Source organism: Mustela nivalis (genome assembly GCF_964662115.1).
Source record: "Mustela nivalis genome assembly, chromosome: 14".
NCBI lineage: Eukaryota > Metazoa > Chordata > Mammalia > Carnivora > Mustelidae > Mustela > Mustela nivalis.
Window position 1 is genome coordinate 30,152,031 of NC_139033.1, and position 19,309 is coordinate 30,171,339.

A 19,309-nucleotide genomic window follows, 5' to 3' on the forward strand; every position below is an offset into this window, starting at 1 on the left:
TGTGAATGTAACTCCTTCCCAAATTACGGACCTCAAATCCTAAGCAAATAATGTGGTATTATTTTATATCACTAAGTTTAGGGATAACTAGTTAGCATCTTAATCAGTCCAGGCTGCTATAAGAAAATACCTTAGACTGGGTGGCTTTATCAAAATAAACTTACTTTCTCATAGTTCTGGAGGCTGGTAAGTTCAAAATCAATGTTCTGTCAGGATTCCATCTTTATTTAATAGTTAAGTACCTTATTTAATCATTAGTTAATTCAATTATGATTTAACACTATTAGGTGATCATATTGTTTCCTCCAATGATGAGGCATTCTCAATGCATTGATGGAATGAATGAGCTGATGAGACCATATTCACTAGGAATGAGCTAACTTACAAGTAGAATAAATACACTTCCCAACGGCTATAAAATGTTTGTGTAAAGAACAAAGATGCAAAGCATTAGGTAAAATAAGTTTAGGAATAAAATTATAAGGATAATTGTCTGGAAGCAGATCAAAGACATCCTGATGACTCAAACGATTCAAATGAACATACTTGTAATCCTCGGTCTGTTATTTCTTAGCGAACCTTCCATTATTGGAAAATCTTCCATTTTCACAGTAATTAGTTCATGCAAGATATTTCTAGTATTGATTCCTTTATCTTGTAATGTAAGATTATTGAGGCCAAGTTTTCACTGTCTCTCTTAGGGAATTGCAAGCCATAATAAAAGAGAAGTGTAAAATTAGACTATTCAGAAAAAATATCATATTTTCTATTTTTCTTAATTAAAAATATATAAATTCAGAAGTAATAATACGAAACCAGGAACTATTTATTTAATGTTTCCCATCTATGCCAATGATCTGCTACTGACCAAATGTCGCCGCCAAGCTGTGAATGGTGGAAATATGAAAGAGAAAGACTCATGTTAACGTGTATTGATGTTCTTTTATAATTCAAATAATCTTATGAGAAAGTAATATATTTATTCTAAAAATAAAGAAATGTAGGGGTGCCTGGGTGGCTCAGTGAGTTAAAGCCTCTGCTTTCGGCTCAAGTCATGATCCTAGAGTCCTGGGATCAAGTCCCGCATCGGGCTCTCTGCTCAGTGAGGAGCCTGCTTCCTCTTCTCTCTCTCTGCCTGCCTCTCTGCCTACTTGTGATCTCTGTCTGTCAAATTAAAAAAAAAATAAAAATCTTAAAAAAAAAAAAAAAGAAATGTGTATCATATGGTATGTGAATTATCCAAATTTATGAAACTGCTAGATGATGGAACTAATTTTGATTCCCAAATTCAAAGTATTGTCCACTTTATGATTGTGTCATAACCAAATGTTTATTACAAGTTGTTTATGGCTATATGTGTATGTGTATAACTTTATATATGCTTATAATTAACTCAAGTTTTTAGTTCCCAGAAGTATTTGAAGTTTACAGGTTATCTCCAACTTAACTAACATATCAGGAATTTAGTGGAAAAGGAGGACATTTTCTTGGCAGGAAATAAATCCAATAGCTGCAAAATTACATTTAGTATAACCCTGAATGTTTTCCACATCTGTTCTTTGGCAACCACAATCTGATTCAGTTAAACTATATTATGTTCTCTGCTTATCACACTATTTTCACAGTATTGCTCTCAATACTGTTATCCTCATCAATAATAATGTTCATTGCGCCACTAAAATATGCAGGAACATTTACCAAATACTGGAATATGAAAAATATCATTTAAATATTCTCTGTCTCAGGGACACCTGGATGGCTCCATCAGTTAAGTGTCTGATTCTTGGTTTCAGCTCAGGTCATGATCTCAGGGTTGTGAGATGGAGCCCAAGTTGGGCTCTGCACTCAGCAGGGAGTCTGCCTGAGGTTCTCTCCCTCCACCCTGCATTTAGTTGGCCTTTTAGATCACATACATAAAAATACAAGGTCCAGTTCAACGTGGAAATTACTAGACTTCTCATGGGATAGATAGAAAAATAATTACAGCTACTATTAGAGAGAGTGGTAAATATAAGTGTTTGGGATAGAAGAGGAAGACTGGAAAAATGATGATTTCAACTGGATCTCATTGGGCAACTAGTCATGGAAAAAGTAGAGTTTGCCAACAAAGATGTTCCTCATAAGGGAGACGAGAGAGCCAGAGTGAGTGCACTAGTGAGCACCTAATAGCCTTGTCATATTTATTTTACGAAAAATGCTATTTTGCTATTTTTTTTATAAAAAATAGATAAGGAAATAATCATAAAAGATACATATCTATAATATAACTTACTTTACAATTGCAATGTTGAACTTTATCTGTGCCCTGAACTCCTGAAAAACAAAAAGGAGCGACAAATTCACCATCTTTCTACGTTTCTGGAAACACTGCAAAGAATTACCCTTCCCATACGACACAACTGAGACTTGTCTGTGGCTTCCTTGTTTCCTCTGACAAAGGCAGACACGGTGCTCCAAAATCCCATCCTTTGTTTTATAAATAACTCGTTGAACTGTTTATCTTCTCCCTAGTCTGGACAAATGCCTGCTAATTTGACTTGACCAAAATTTAATTAAGCTTCTCTCCTCCCCATAAGTCCTTACAGTTGGGCAAGCTTACTGGGCCTGCCAAGGATCAGGTGACCATCGAGAAAATCATTTTCTGCTCAACTGTCTGATTATACCATCTGTTCATCCAATATGCCCTGTGTGCCTGACCTCTGAGACTTACTGATCTTACGGTTGGAGTGTTCTCCAGAATGCAATAGTGTCTTCAAAGAAAGTCTCTCCTACCTAAGTTCAGATTTTTATTTTTACTTTTTTTGACAATGGAAAAGTTCTGTTGTAATGAGATATGCCAGGCTTAATTGATGACTTCTGTGTAGACTATGGAGAAGAAGTAAAAGAATTAGAGGTGAAATATGCATCATTACATACAGATAACATTTTGGAATGCTTTTAAGTTAGAGTATTTAAATTTGGAAGAATGTAAATTTAAATGAAAAACATGTCTTTCTCAAGAGTAATATTGAGAAGGCAGGGAGTGGTGGCAGTGCTTACAGATAGAAATCACTATTGACTTAGTACACCTCCTAATCTTGGGGAAAATACCTATCTGTGCATGTGCATTTCAAGAAGGAGCCATAATGTGAAAAAGTAATTGTTGTAGGCTTTACTGCGTATCGGGGTTAATATATTTTAGAATATCGTGAAGATATCCCTTTCTTATCAGCTCAGTAAATCTTCTCCAAGACTCACAGGTTATTGCAAAATGATAAATTATTTTTAAGTAGATTCTTATTTAAAGTATTACATATTTTTTAAAATCCAAGGTTTAACTAGGTTGCTTTCCTCCATTTCTTTATTCAAAATCCGATAGGATAAAATTATGATAAATATTTTTATGGGCTTAGATTTTCTGGTGGACCACAGGGTCTGGGACCACAAAGGGAAATACTGGGAAGCAAATTGCCACAAAAGCCATCTGGCAAGGGCCTCTGAAAACCCAGTTGCTTTGCAAAGTCATTATTTTTTAATCTCTATCCTGTGATAATTAATAGGGGTGCTCCCTCTAAAGGAAGTTTGTTTAATTGAAAGATTTTCAGAAAATTCATCACTGCCTGCTCTTTCTCCTTTAGTCATAATAAATGTTGAAAATTACTAAATTATAGAATTGCCAAAAATAAGCCATCAGCAGAAGGGCAAAAGTGCTATTGATGTGGGCAGTAACTCTGTAAAATGTGTGGGTACATCTGTTTGTGTATGCGTAATCTGTGTATGTGGTACAGGAAGCATTTAAAATCAGGAATTTAATTAATGAGACTCCATCCTGAATGTTTCTAATATAATTCTAACTACATGGATTTCTTTTTTTGTGGAATTTTAAATATTTGTCTTATTTTAATGTGACTTGTATATTTGTTTTAATTTGAAAGGAAGATCTTTCACTTGTGAATTCAACTATTTTGGATAGAAATCTTATAATTTAGTGGTGACTGTATCATCACATTCTCCATGGATATAAGATATCCTGTGTTGTTGTGCTACTTTATGGAGACAGAATGACTAGAATAAGATGAGTAAGAACACATGTCTATGTATTGTGATACGTACTAAGAAAATTCTCTTTAAAGTAATCCGTTAGCCAAAATCCTATGACATGTATTCATTAAATGCTCCTTGCTTAGATCATACCATGGTCTTTTCATCACTCAATCTTTTTTCTGGAGGGAACTGAAAACTTTGAAAATAGAAAGGTAGGTTTTGAAAATTTTATTAAAAAAAAAGAAGCTTGAAAATAAATTATGAGGCCAGAAAATCAAAATTAATATGTAGAGGAATTGAAATAGCTTTACTCTCTGCAGAGTTTTCAGGTTATGGTATTCTCAGTACAGAAGTCTTGAGCCTGATATAACCAATAATGCAACATACTTGGTATTAATCTTTAATCTGCTTCTTCCCTTCCAACTAATCAAAGATGTTGCTGAGAAAACTTCCCATTTAACCACACTTCAAAACACATCAGCCTACAAATATACTGACAATTCCCCCAATCATAACCCTGTTTCTTTATTAAACTATTGTTTCATCTCTCTGTTTATAAGTTACACAAAAAGTGTACACTTTAAGTGTCCAAATATTTAAATGCACATATACATAGGCAATCTTGTTTGTAATCGTTAGAAGTGAATTTTCTCATAAAGTTCAAAAAAAAGAGGTTTTGTTTCCAGCTCCTGTCTTGACTCACTTTTTTTTTTTTTTTTCAGATTTTATTTACTTAACTGAGAAAGAGAGAGAGAGCATGAGCTGGGGGAGAGGCAAAGAGAGAAGGGGAGGGACAAGCAGGCTGCCTCCTATGTGTGTATGCAGGGGTGTGCGGCGATGCGGGGCTCGATCCCAGGACCCTGAGATCATGACCTGAGCCAAAGTCAGATGCTTAGCCTACTGGGCCACCCAGGTGCCCCTTGACTACTTTACTTAAGCTTTTTGCTCTGTCACTTTGCCAGAACTGGTTGTTTCTATATCACCAGTGATCTCATTATCAAATCCACATTCTCAAACACACCCCAATTCCATTAGTCAGCAACATCTCTCTGCTCTCCCTTGAAAGTATACATAGCAGTGGTCTGCTTTTCACAATTCTCATTGCTGCTACCTAGGTCCATTTCATGCCATTATTATTTCTCTCATGGATAATTGCAATAGCTTCCTAACTGGTCTCCCTTCCTCTACCCTTACAGAAAATTTGCTACACAGAAACGTGATTTTCCATGTAAATAAATAGCAATAGCAACAGAACATTAGTTATCAGATTGAAGTAAAATATGTTCACTTGCTAGAATTAAATTTATAGCTTAGAATATTATACAAAAGATCAATGAAATATAAAGTAAAGCAAAAACACAAATGGGTATAAATCAGGAAGGAAAAAAGTCTCAGTACATAGATATAATACATGTAATTTATAGGTAAAGGGAACTCCAGAAGGAGGAAAAGTAAAAGATGAACAAAAGACAAATACAAAGTAGAATTTTTATCTAAGATAAGCAGATCGAGGTCCTCAGATTGAAAATTTTACCACATTCCAGCTTGGAATGATAAGAAACATATATCTTGATGATATAGCTATAGATAGATATAGATATATAGATATATAGATATATAGATATTGGTAAAATAAATGTATTAAAAGAAAATTTTGTAATGCTTTTGACAATAGAAACAAGTTACAAATGTATAATGAAAATGATTTGATCTTGGGCTTTTTATGAGCAAAATGAAAACCAGAAAAGAATGGGAATGACATTTGTGAAAGACAAAGAGAGCACTGTACCCAGATAATGGTCACATCATTTATGTATGAAAAGTAGGGAAAAATACTACACAGTAGGCAAGAATCGATCCATGCGTGTACCCCATCTAAGAAAATAAAAAAGAGGACTATACCGAATCACAAATATTTTAACAGAGAAGTCAACGATGGGTCATCCTTCCTTAAACGATTAGGTCAACTTATATCTGAAAAATATTCAGAGACGTGCTAAATATGTAATAGAAGTTCTAAATAAGGATTCTTTAAAAAGCTACAGCTAACATCATACCTAATGGTGAGAAACTAGAAGCATTCCCACTGAAATCATATATATATTTTTCATTTTTTAATATTGTATTTCTTATTTATTTATTTATTTTAGAGCGAGCAAGTGAGAGAGAGGGTGAGATCAAATGGGGGGGAAGAGCAGAAGAGGAGGGAGAGAGAGGACTCCGTGCTGAGCAAGGAGCCCAAGGCGGGGCTTGATCTCTAGACCCTAAGATCACGACCTGAGCCAAAACCGAGTGGGACGCTCAACCGACTGAGCCCTCCAGGTGACCCTTCCCACTGAGATTATAATCAAAGAGAGATGAATAGACATAGCAAAGGATTTTTAGAGTAATAAAACTCTTCTGTATAATACTCTACTGGCAAATAGATGTCATTATACATTTCTCCAAACCCATGGATTATGCAATACCAAGAGTGAACCGAATGTAAACTATGAATTTCAGAGGATAATGATGTGCCAAGGTAGTTTCATCCGTTTTAAAAAATGGTGATGTTTGCTGTAGGATGGTGAGAGTAGGGGCATCTGAGTATGTGTTGGAGCAGAGGGTATATGGGAACTCTACTTCTCAATTTTGCTGGGGATCGAAAACCACTATAAAAATAAAGTCTGTTTAAAAAGTAATACGGTAGCAGAATACTGTTCATCTAAGACAGAGACAATATAAAAGTATCCCACTGCACTACCATTTATTCTAAATAGCAAACTCCTCAAACCACTAAAGTTAAGTCAGAAATGACAGGTGTATGTTCCATTCTCATCATTTGATTATTAGTGGAAGGAACATAGTGCTTGCAATAAAAATAAAACTAATGTATTTAAAGGCTAAAAGTAATGAACAAATTGCACATTTATATTTTGGCAAACATGTAAGAAAACTAGAATAAATAATTTCTTAGAGATAAGGTTAATAATAAAGAAGATCCATATGGAGAAAAATACAAATGTAACGGTTAATTTTAATTAGAATCCAATTAGTATTGTTTTCTTCTACACATAGACAAACTTATCATAAAATGCACAAGAACAAAAGGCAAAGAATAAGATAAAAAGGACAAGGAGTAGTCAAAAGAATTTAATTTCCGTAAAATCTACTATAAATCATCTGAAATATCATAATTTCCCTGAGTTCATGCATAAAGCATTATGTTTTGGTTTTGATTTAGACAAAGAGACCAATGGAACACACTAGACAATTCATAAATAGATCCGAGAATATATGAGAGTAGAATATGCAACAACAACATGTACATGAATGCAGCAGAAAATAAATATGACATTTCATAAGTCGAGTGGAACCCAATCTCCTTTGGGGAAGCCAGTAGACTCATTGTAATGACCTCTGTGTGCCACCGTTCCTCAGAAAATGTCACATATTCCAGAGTTCCATTCCTCCAATTTACTACCCTCCAGAAATTAACTGCTCTATCTTCTCCTATTCATTTCTTTATAAGACATTTGATGAAGTAATATGCCAGATATATAAGACCTACGCAGTAGTGAACTGTGCAGTGTGTGTGCATATCTATATTTATATACATTTATTTCTGCTTATGCACACATGTATTAATGCCAGCTGATTTGGAGACATTTCAGTAGAATGGAAAGGCTACTGCTTGCGAAAGGTCAATGTGTGAGCAACTGTCTAATCCGACTTTATGTAAGACTTTCGTTACCTCATGTCCCCCAGATCGTATGATGACATATTGGCGTAATACCTTTGATACACCTGAAATCATGTGAAAGGGACAACAGCCACAAAGCAGAAATCATAGGGAGAGTTAAACATTCACTATCGTTTGAAATGACATGGCCCCTGTCATTGCTGACAATGAAAAATAAATCAATCCCCTGTATGACTGGTTAAAACAAGTCACATTTTACTTGTTTTTTAGTTCAACAATCCTTTTGGAATGCAACTGAATAGCTACATCCCTGAAGAATTAAATAATGGATCAAGATACCGCTGCCTCCAAGACCGTGTATTCATTTAAAGCTGTGAGTGAAATCTTTGTGGAACAAAAGTGCTCTAAGTATCACTACTGGGGGAAATGGAAAGGGCACTGGGGAGGGCACTGGGTTGAGTGTCATGATTCTGAGGTTCTCATGATTTCTCGATATGAGCTTTTGCATTTGCATAATGCAATAAAAGCCACCTTTCTATCAGCACTCTTATAAAAATTAAATAAATTAGTATTCTATAATTCATTGCATCTAGGAAGCTGTCAGTTTTAAAGAAGACCATCATTTACATATTACTCAGAAAGAAAACATGTCCAATTAAACTACAACAGAAACTTTGCATTTTTATATTATATATGAAAATTTCTTTTAGACTGAACAAATGTAGTGAATGCTCCAGTACATATATATACTGTTGTATATGTGTATATGTATACATATGTATATGTATATATGTGTATATGTATATCTATATATGTACAGTATATGTACAACACATATACTGTTTTTTTGTTTTCATGGCTTTCTGCATATCTTATAGCATTCATTTTAATATAAACCAGGATATACTATCTTAAGACAATTTAAACAATAAATGATTTCAGCATATATAATTTGAAAAGGCACATGATCAGTTGAGTTGCTGATAATATGAACAGCAGTCACCAGATTTGGGCATGTGCAATCTGTGACGACTACACCCATGACAGCCACGGGGGCAAGATCAATTGTCAGATACCAAAGGTTTTAGTTTCAGAGACAACTAAGTTGGTTCAATGATGCCCAGAATGTGAATCTAAGAGATTACCAAAGAGTTAGCTCTCGGTGTAATGTGGGCTTACAACTTTGAGCTGACTTTTGAATATTGCACTGTAAAAACTATCTCAAATATTTATTGTAAGAATTGTGATATACTTTTATAGTATTTATTAAGGGCAGTTCCATATGTTGTCTTATTTAATCTTCCCTAAACCTAAATGAGTTCCTTCATTTATTTTACAAATGAGAACACTGAGCCCTGGGGTCATACGACTGAGATCATATAGATATTAAGTAACAGAAATTTGCACAAATGTTTCTATTTCACCATTTACCTTAAAAATAAATAGTTGACCCTTGACCAGAACAGGATTAGGGGTCCCTGCCTCTGCACAGTCGAAAATCCACATATTAACTTCTGACTCTCTAAAAACTTAACTACTAATAGCCTATTGTTGACTGGAGGCCTTTCTGATTGATAATATAAACAGCTGATTAACACATATTTTGTTTGTTCTATGTATTACATACTATAATCTTACAATAAGGCAAGCTAGAGGAAAAAAAACACTATTAAGCATAAGGAAGAGTATTATTTACCAAAAAATAATCTGCATATAAACGGACCTATACAGTTCAAACTCATGTTGCTCGAGTTGACTCTATATTAATTTATTCAAAATCTATTATTGTTGGAAAAATTTTGTGCATCAGTACAAAACTTGCATCATCTAGGAGACAGTCCTGCAGTTTGTCTGACTCTGATTATTGGGGAGTTATTCTGAAATTTGGGAAATTATAGAAAACTTTAAGCAATGCAAATAGTTCTTGCCTGTAGAAATGCAAATTAGGTCCTGCCCATAGAAGCTCAAGTGACTCCCCCCCCACCCCCGTGTTGAAAAAACTAATTTGTTTCCATTTGCACTTTCTTTTCAATATTCCTTATCTATAAATATGTCTTTTCTTTGGATTCTCCTTTGATTTGAATGGGTTATAGCATCCATCTGGTAGCCTTGAGTTAAACAGAAACATGTTTGTTTATATCAATCATTTTTTTTTGAAAATTGTCTTTTAGTCAGTAAAGATGTAAATAGTCAGTAAAATGTTCTACTACTTTCATTTATTTATTGAACAAATAAATTCACTGACTTAAACCTGTATCTGTCTTTCATCTACCTCAAAAATGATAATGATGACACCTTGCCTGAGGATAGATGTGGGTTGGAACACAGAGGATGAATATACTTCCCCACCAACTTTGTGACCTTGAAAACAAATGAAATATCTGTGAAACTAACTGCTAAGTTTTGCTGTTTTTAATTTTTACACTCTGAATGTTTAATGTGTATATTCTCAAAAGGTCAACTCTTTCATCCCATCACACCTTGATCAGGGTTACTTCCTTGTAAATCCACCTAATTATTTATATCTTTAAAATTAGTAGAAAATTAAGCTCAGTTCCTTGAAATTTATTAACCCTATTTTTATAAATAATAAAAATATTTGATTATCATTACCATATGTAGACAGTCTCCATGCTTCCAATGATAAATTCAAAATTTAGTTTTTGTAGAAGGGTTTAAACTTCAATGATCTTTTTTTAACTGAACAGGAGTGTGAAGTTTTAGCACATCATTGACTAAGACCTTTCTTCTTGACTTGCCCCTGTGATTTCAAGTTCAGCGAATCAACGTAACTTAGGTATCTATGAAATTCAGTCTAAAACCAAGGCCAGAAAGAGGTGAGAGAAAGAAACCTGATTTTTAATACGAAAACAGGAGTAATTATACTTACCATGAAGTATTTCATTGAAATAAACACAGATAATAACAGAGCTGTAAGGAAATTAGTGACCAAGCAAACTGGTGTAGCTAAACAAATAGCTACTTCTAGAATTACTATAATATTACTAACATAACTGTATGTATCAACAAAAAAGACATTGGACTTGCATTGGTTTCTCTATCCTTCTATCCTTCTATTCCTTCCATATTTCAATATTAACTTTCTTCAATGCAAGAGAGATTTTGGGATTGGTTATAAGCAACACTAAGCAAATTACTGAAGAGGAGAAATTTATGTTTAATACTCCCTACTCTCCCTTTCTTTCTCTTCCTGTCCCACCTGACCAATCTCCTATCCCATTTCCAGTTTACTGAGGTCGATTTGTTGTTTAAAGAAAAACAAGTCAATACAGCTTTTTATTGCTGAATTCTGTGCAGATATATCTGTAAAAGGCAATTGCCTGATTTATCACACTCAGACCAGTGTGTGTTTAGTAATGACATATTAATTTGTATTATGTTTTACATTATCAGACCATGTTGAAAAGAAGAGTATTTTTACAATATTTCTAGAGCTTGACAATGTCAATGTCTTCATTTATAAGATCTTGATCTTATCCTCTTCTCTATGTGTTATATTTAATAGATTTTACAATGAATTATGCCTCTTATTCCTGGACTCCTATAATGAATTTTCATGATTCAAGAAAACAGGAAGGAATAATCTTGGACTGAACTCTAATTGTCTATGAAAAATATTTGACTGGTCTTACATATCTTTAGCCAAAAAAAATTATGTAAAAAATATTTTGAGCCCCCTCCTCAAATAGCATTTCTATCCCCTTCCCATATATAATGAAATTCATCTTAAATTTTTTATGTAAGGTACTACTTATCTTGAGGAGAAAGAAATCTTTGTTACACAGTAATTCTCTAAATCCCTAAATTTTAAGAATACAGTTCCAGATGAAAGATAGGCAAAGGATTTTCTAAGAGGAGCCATTCTGATTAAATAGCTCAAGAAGTAGCACAAGAATGTGTTGATGGTCATCACTGTTACAAGACCAAAGGACCCATAAATGATTTATCACTATAATACCTGTATCAATGAAACATGCTGTTTGAATGCTTGAATATCCTTTCCTTTTCTCTTATAAGCCAAACTCAGAACCTCTTACATGCATATATATATATATTTTTTCCTTTTCTAGAACTGCTCACAGGCACAGAAACTATTGTCTTTCCTCATCTCTTTAATTGGAAAAGTCATGTCCCAGCATGTCAGAAACTATGTGTTAATTTCCCTTAGACAAGGTATAGGTAAAGCAACATTTTATGAGGTCACTTATTAACCCCTAAAATACCACCTCCATTATGTTGAAAAGGGTATTTTAGCCCTCATATTTCTCTAGTTCTATAATTAGATGTTTTATTTCATTTACTAAATTATCACATCAGTCAAGAGATGAAGTTAAGCTACTGAGTAACAGGCTGTGGAGGATGGATTTTTTTAGGGCTACTTATCACTTTTCTTGTCATGGCAATAAGAACACTTACATAAGAATAGGACAAATGTGTTAACCTGAAAGCTTAGAGCTAATCCACTCTGGGAACTAAACACGTGATGAATAAATAAATAAAAAGGGCAAGAGATAGTTTCCTGATGTATTTTACCAATTACTTTAAGGATAAAAGAATTCCTAAACAGCTTTTGATATTATAATTAAGGGGCAATGAGGTTCCGAAAACAAACAAAATATGCCAAGCTGTGGGAGAGGCATTGCTTCGAACAGAAGGCTAGCACAAGGCTTGTGTGTTTTCTGTGAGTCCACTACAGCCCAGTAGTGCAATAGTTCATTTATCAGGAACGTATTATGGGAGGCTATTTTAAAATATCCAAATGATATATATCCCCTTTCTGTTTTTAGAATAAATGGCTTACTGTAATGGTGGAAATTACAGCCCCTGCTTCAGAAACTTCTGGGAAAATGAGCCATCACAAGCCTTTAAACCCATTTATCTATTATGACTTTTTTTTTCTTGTTCCTCAAAATTAATTTTAGGAAAGGCTTAAGCATTTTTTAAATGTTAAAAATTACGTTTTTAAAACACAATTCCTGTGCAAGAGTAAAGATACATTTTTTAGTAATTAAGATACGCTCACATTCAATAGCTAAATTGACTAAATCTGGAAGAGGTGACTAGAGATTTGATGGATGTGGGGAAAAATGTCCATAATAACACTACTACTTACACTGAAAGAATGACAGCATCTGCTTCATATTTTAAGGGACATTACAAATATTAATTATATAATGCTGCTCTATGAACACATATATATTTATTCATCATCATTAAAATACTACATTGTCGACTACTTCACTGAATCAACTATACTTTTTTAAAAATGATAGATAATGATTAACTCATTGGCAACAACATTCAGTAACATTTACCAAACATTAAATAGTAAGTAGTAATAAATGACAGCTAATGTTCACAAAAAATATTCTGTGTAAAAATTGCAAAATTTTACTTACTATAACTCAAATGATATTAGATTGATGGTATATTTACACAAGGGAATATTTGTATGTAAAAGGAGGTTTTAATCCCAGATATGTGCAATTCCATATGTACACCAAGATTTATTTATAAGTACAACTATAATATTTTTATGAAGTATTTTTTTTTTTCTATTGCATATAAAATAGTGAAGCACAGAGACGCCTGAGCGGCTGGTCAGTTAAACATCCCAGTCTTGATGCCGGTTCAAGGGTCCTGCGATCACGCCCCATAACTGGCTCTGCACTCAGCGGGCGTCGTCGGCTTGAGACGCTCTCCTTCTCCCTCTCTCTCTCCCTCTCCTTCTCTTTCGCCTTGCACACACTCTGTCTCAAATAAATAATTTTTTTAAAAGATTTTATTTATTTATTGACAGTCAGAGAACACAAGCAGGGCGGAGCAGCAGAGGGAGAGGGAGAAGCATGGGGGAGAGGAGGCGGGGCCCCATCTCAGGACCCTGGAATCATGACCCCCCGCTGAAAGCGGACGCTTAACTGACTGAGCCACCCAAGCGCCCAATAAATAATTAAAAAAAAAAAAAAAAAAAAACAAGTAAAATAGTGAAGCACATTGAACTTAAAAATAAAATGAACCAAAGAACTATAGGTAATACAATGGCTTCATTCAGCAATTAAGTGATTAATGGTTGATTAAGTATTAGAAACAGTAATGGCTATTGGTCTAGTAGAAAAGTGAATTCTTTTGACCTATAATTTACCGAAAATGCTTCTTAGAAAAGCGTTTACTTTAGCTTGGTCTTACACAACATAATAAACTTGAATAAATATATTCTTAGTTAAATACATTGAAGTACGAACTACCAACTTGACAAGTGTATCATACAATAAAAGGATCTTGACACCTATAAAGTGCTAAGTTATAAGCAAACATTTTTTTTCTTTTTAAGATTTTATTTATTTATTTGACACAGAGAGAGGCAGTGAGAGAGGGAACACAAGCAGGAAGAGTGGAGAGGGAGAAGCAGGCTTCCCACAGAGCAGGGAGCCCAACGCAGGGCTGGATCCCAAGCCTGGGATCATGACCTGGGTGGAAGGCAGACGCTTAACAACGGAGCCACCCAGGCGCCCCACAGGCAAACGTTCTTCAACACAAAGAGTGATACAAATTTGGGGTAGGGGGAACTTTGTATGTGATTCATCATGCAATTTTTCAAAATAACTACTGGACAATGACCCGACTGATGGAATCTCTTTTCCTAAATATCATTTATTCCTTAGTAAGCTATATGATAAGAAATGCATTTTATAAAACTCCATGAGGTAACTCAGCTACTTTATTTCTGATTATAAAGTGACTACATTAAAAAATAAAAAAAAATAAAAAAAATAAATTTAATTTTAAAATTAAAAAAAAAAAAAGTGACTACATTTATCCCACAGAAGTCTCTACCGAACTTTTCTCAGAACTCCCACCAATTACGAGCTTGTTTGATTTGCTTGGCAGGCTGGGTCTCCCAGGAGGGAGTCGTTGGTATCCTGCTGAGGTCGCTGCTTTCTTGCTCAATCTCTGACAGTCTGTCGTTCTGTCGCACAGATGCTTCTTGATCTTCCCCTGGTGTTTGGAAGACACATCCATGGCGTGGAGGGCGACAGCATGTGTCTTCGTTACTGTATGATATTTCACTGTGTGAATAGGTCACAATTTATCGGTGTAACCGATGACCATTTAGATTCCTTTCCGTTATTTTATTGTTTTTGTTTTAAATAGTGCTGTTGCAAACATGCTCTTGGCAAACCGGCAGGCCTCCAGGAGAGGAATGGCTACACATACCTGAAGGGTGTCATCTGTTACGGAATAATGCCCGATTGTTTCCAAAGCAATGGAAACAATTTACACGGCAACAGACAAGTGGAAGCCTGCCAGGCGCTCCACTTTTCTTACAGCACTAGTTCTCATCAGACTTTGTCTTTGTTGTTGGTGGTTTTTTTAAAAGATTTTATTTATTTCTTCAGAGACACAGGGAGAGAGTGGGAGCACGCGCAGGGGGAGTGGGAGAGGGAGAAGCAGGCTCCCTGCTGAGCAGCTTCCGGGCTGGATCCCAGACTTGATCTTTGTAGCCATTCTGGTGCTGGGGCATCTAAGCGCAGTTTTAATTCACATTTCCCTGGTGTAATAAAATCGAGCACCTTTTTATGTGTGTAATGAACATTTCATATTCTCTTTAGTGAAGTAAGTGTTCAAATGTATAACCGTTCTGAGGATGGGTTACTTTATTTTTGCTATTGATGTGTAGGTATTCTCTGTGTATTCTGGCTGTGAGCCCCTCCTCCGTTTTATCAATCGCAAAAAGTACCTCCTCCTCTCAGCTTTGCACTTTCATTTTCCTAACCGTCTTTTGACGAATAAAAATTTCTGAGTTGGATGTAATATAATTAATCAATATTTCCTTTATAATTATGGCCTTTTTTTTTTTTAATTCCCAGCTCATGCATACATTCTTCAGAAGTACCCCTTTTCCCCCCCTATCTCTTTTCTTTCTGCCTCCACATCTTAGGAGTTGCTCGTAGGGTAGTACTATTGTTTTCATTCCTTGGATTTCAGCTTTAGAGTTTTAGCTTTATAGATCTTTTATAATTTCTCCAGTGTTGATTTTTTTTTTTTTTTTTTTTTTTTGACAGAAAGAGAGATCACAAGTAGGCAGAGAGGCAGGCAGAGAGAGAGGAGGAAGCAGGCTCCCTGCTGATCAGAGAGCCCAATGTAGGGCTGGATCACAGGACCCGGAGATCATGACCCGAGCGGAAGGCAGAGGCTTAACCCACTGAGCCACCCAGGAGCCCCTCCCCAGTGTTGATTTTTGAGGGAAGAAGCAGACAGTTTTGCTAAGTTGCCAACTTGGCAGAAATGAACACATATCAGTCATCTATTGCATATCAAATACGAAGGATAAATGATGAAGATATACAATCATTTCAAGAAATACTTTCATATCAGGGCACCTGGGTGGCTCAGTTGTTAAGCATGTGCCTTCAGCTCGGTTTGTGATCTCAGGGTCCATGATCTCAGAGCCCCACGTCTCAGAGCTCCCTGCTCAGCAGAAAACCTGCTTCTCTCTCTGCCACTCCTCCTGCTTGTGTTCCCCCTCTCGCGGTTTCCCTCTGTCAAATAAATAAGTAAAAATCTAAAAAAAAAGAAATACCTTCACATCAATATAGTTATGAAGAAAGACATATAAATAAGAAAAGATAAAGATGAAATACAATAAAGCTATGTATATGTGAGTGGAAATTTAGAATAGCATCATTTAGCCGAGCCTTGTTGAGGTTAGAATATTTGGAAAAAGACTTCTGGAAAATAAGAGTCTCCTTGACTTTAGAACTGATGATTTTTCTTACTATTAGTCCTCAAGCTGAAAAAAAACATTGGTGGGGAAGCAGGTGGAGAGTTCACTTGAGTTGTCACATAGAAAGTTCTGGGAAAAAAACTGAGCTCTAAAACATCAAATAGTAGGCTTGATTCTTTAAATTTCTGTTGAAAATAAATGAGTTTTTGACAGATGTAATTAGCATAATTCTACTAAGATCCAACATTCTGTTGCATTCCAGCAGATAAGAATCACTTAATTTCTAAATTATTATTCATCCACTTAATATCCACTAGATAACTATTCCTGAGGTAATTGTACATATTTTTGAAATTCTTATTCAGTTTAACTTACTGTGCAACCTACACTCACTCATTGTACATAAGCATGTTTATATTATTTCTCTCTCACTAATTAAGTAGTAGATAATATAAATTTACACTCATGTTTATGGACAACAATATCTGAAAGGAGAAGGCGGGAAGAAAGTTATTTATTCTAACTATAAGAACTCATGGATACTCAAGTAGGGGCCATGATTTGGGGAATCTTGTCAGTTGTTAGGGTCTATTATAGCCCCAAAGTAAAAGCTACCAATCGGTAACCTAACTATTCATAACGGTTTCTTCTGGGGTAATTCGTCAGAAATATTCTCTCACTCATAGTAAAAATGATGCAAAAAAGACAAGTCCTAATCTATGAGTCTCCTTATTATCCCAGCTAGCTGTTCTTCTGCTTTGATTTTGTCCACAATATCCCTTAATAAAATGAATGTAAATTCCAATCAAATCATGACATTTCAAAGACCCAGATACGTTCTCTAATATATATCTCATTCTCTCTCACAGAAGCAAATTTAAATAAAATAATCTTTCTCTTTTCAATCTTAAAGAACTCAATAGAAGCGAACAATTTAATGGTAGCACAGTGATTGAGGTACAGGGCTAAAAGATGTTAGTTTAGAAGAACAAAAACTGTTAGAAATATGGTTGTGAACTTCTCCACTTTAGAAACAAAAATTGGATGTGAAAAGACATCAAAACATATATGAACACACCAGGGGTTGATTGTGTTCTCTACAATCTTCAGAAACACATCAAAGAAAATCTAACAAGCAACTTCAAAAGCCTGTTAGTCTCACTGCAAGCTGCAGTTCGGGGAGAAACGGCCAGTTAAAGGCCTTATTGAGGAAAATGACAGTATCCAGAGAGAACACGAAGAGATTGACCTACAAACAATTTCTTGAAAAAATATCACCAAAAGAGAATACAAATTTCACCTAGAAATAGAAATAACACCGAAGCATACTATGGATACAGGAGGGATAAAATACAAACCAGGAATATAAACCGAGAAAAACTCAGTCTATTCAGATTGTGTTCAGAAAATACATGAGAGAGACTTAATATATATGCAACAAAGAGAAAAGAGAATGATTAAAAATATTTAACTTGAACTGAAAAAGAAAGAAAAGTAAGTTCAAGTTGAATTACTTTAATTCAAAAGATTTGCTGAATATTTATGAATGTGTGTCTATGTGTGTATATATATATATATATATATATATATATATATCCTAATCCCTGGAACCTGTATGTATGTGCTTGTACTCACCAGTTATACTCACTGTTTTTTTCCCTCTGATTTAAAAACTAAAAACCTATAGGCCCCATGCTGTTTGGTAAGCCTCCAGAACCACTCTTACATAACTGAAACTTTAGACATTTAAACATCACCCTCCCATTGCCTATAGCTAATAATAATTTATCATATACTTAAAATTTGCTAAGAGGGAAGAACTTATGTTAAGTATTCTTTCTACAAAAAACAAACATCTCTAATAAAAGGGAGCTGGAGGAAACTTTGGGAGCTGATGGGTTTATTTATGGCTTTGATGGGGATGGTTTCATGGGTGTATATTTATTCCAAAATTCATCAAGTACATTATGTATGTATAGCTTTTAATATGTCAATCATATCTCAATAGAGTCATTAAAAAAAACAACTAGGGACGCCTGGTTGACCTAGTTGGTTGAGCATCGGCCTCTTGATTTCGTCTCAGGTCATTGTCTCAGGGTCTTAGGATTGAGCCCTGTGTTGGGCTGCACGCTTAGCAGGGAGTCTGCTTGGGATTCTCTCTCTCCCTCTGCCCCCAACCTCAAATAAGTAAATAAATAAATCCTTAAAAAATATCTAAACCAGAGACCTAAAAGCATACCAGGATTTAATGGAAGCCAGCACCTAACATACTGTATTATTTTTTGTAATTATTTTTTAACAGTAAAAACAGGTATATATGGCACTCCAATTATAAAGTCTTGCTCATTTTAAAAGAAAAGGAAAAAATCATACAGGATATAATGGAAAGCTTAAATTGTACCAGGTATCCAATTTTCTTGAAATCACTGTTACTAACATGCTTAAGCAAAACACATACATAAAATAAGTTTTTTTGTTTGTTTATTTGTTTGTTTTTTAATACTACCGATGTACCTTATCATTTGTTGAGAACATGATGGATTGGATATCGTAGTGCCCTGTGTCAGGTATTTCTTTCAAAATCCTGGAACTTTTCTCCAATCAGGCAGAAGTGTTGCCTTATAATGAGTACATCCCCAGATATAAAAAATATATCCCATTGCTTTCCTTTTGAGGAAGCTGTTCCATTCAAGTATTTTTACCCACTCTCCAAGCAAGGGTTTCCACAGCCATCAGCTGTTTAATGTGCATATAGACTTTGGGAAGGGCCTTCCGGAGGTAAGCTTCACATCCAATCAGCAGAGGCCTCTGCTTTGATTCTACCACAACACATTGTTTCATTTTGTCGCATTCTTCTT